This window comes from Nothobranchius furzeri, unplaced genomic scaffold (assembly GCF_043380555.1).
Source record: "Nothobranchius furzeri strain GRZ-AD unplaced genomic scaffold, NfurGRZ-RIMD1 Scf139, whole genome shotgun sequence".
In the NCBI taxonomy this organism is placed as follows: domain Eukaryota; kingdom Metazoa; phylum Chordata; class Actinopteri; order Cyprinodontiformes; family Nothobranchiidae; genus Nothobranchius; species Nothobranchius furzeri.
Window position 1 is genome coordinate 3,632 of NW_027223155.1, and position 1,369 is coordinate 5,000.

The following is a 1,369-nucleotide window of genomic DNA, read 5'->3' on the forward strand; positions in this document are numbered from 1 at the left end:
TGGGAGGCTGGCTGCTGCTCCTCCACCCAACCATCAGCTGCTGGACGCTGGCTGCAGCTCCTCCACCCCACCATCAGCTGCTGGACGCTGGCTGCAGCTCCTCCACCCCGCCATCAGCTGCTGGAGGCTGCCTGCAGCTCCTGCACCCCGCCATCAGCTGCTGGAGGCTGCCTGCAGCTCCTGCACCCCGCCATCACCAGCTGGAGGCTGGCTTCTGCTCCTCCACCCCGCCATCAGCTGATGGAGGCTGCCTGCTTCTCCACCCCGCCATCACTAGCTGGAGGCTGGCTGCTGGAGGCTGGCTGCTGCTCCTCCACCCAACCATCAGCTGCTGGACGCTGGCTGCAGCTCCTCCACCCCACCATCAGCTGCTGGACGCTGGCTGCAGCTCCTGCACCCCGCCATCAGCTGCTGGAGGCTGGCTTCTGCTCCTCCACCCCGCCATCAGCTGCTGGAGGCTGCCTGCTGCTCCTGCACCCCGCCATCAGCTGCTGGAGGCTGGCTGCTGCTCCTGCACCCCGCCATCAGCTGCTGGAGGCTGGCTGCTGGAGGCTGGCTGCAGCTCCTCCACCCCACCATCAGCTGCTGGACGCTGGCTGCAGCTCCTCCACCCCACCATCAGCTGCTGGACGCTGGCTGCAGCTCCTGCACCCCGCCATCAGCTGCTGGAGGCTGGCTTCTGCTCCTCCACCCCGCCATCAGCTGACGGAGGCTGCCTGCTTCTCCACCCCGCCATCACTAGCTGGAGGCTGGCTGCTGGAGGCTGGCTGCAGCTCCTCCACCCCACCATCAGCTGCTGGACGCTGGCTGCAGCTCCTGCACCCCGCCATCAGCTGCTGGAGGCTGGCTTCTGCTCCTCCACCCCGCCATCAGCTGACGGAGGCTGCCTGCTTCTCCACCCCGCCATCACTAGCTGGAGGCTGGCTGCTGGAGGCTGGCTGCAGCTCCTCCACCCCGCCATCAGCTGCTGGAGGCTGGCTGCTGCTCCTGCACCCCGCCATCAGCTGCTGGACGCTGGCTGCAGCTCCTCCACCCCGCCATCACCAGCTGGAGGCTGCCTGCTGCTCTTCCACCCCGCCATCAGCTGATGGACGCTGGCTGCAGCTCCTCCACCCCGCCATCAGCTGCTGGAGGCTGGCTGGCCGCTGGAGGCTGGCTGCTGCTCCCACACACCGCCATCAGCTGCTGGAGGCTGGCTGGCTGCTGGAGGCTGGCTGCTGCTGCTCCTCCTCCCCGCCATCACCAGCTGGAGGCTGGCTGCTGCTCCTACACCCCGCCATCAGCTGATGGAGGCTGCCTGCTCCTCCGCCCCGCCATCACCAGCTGGAGGCTGGCTGCTGGAGGCTGGCTGCAGCTCCTTCACCCCGCC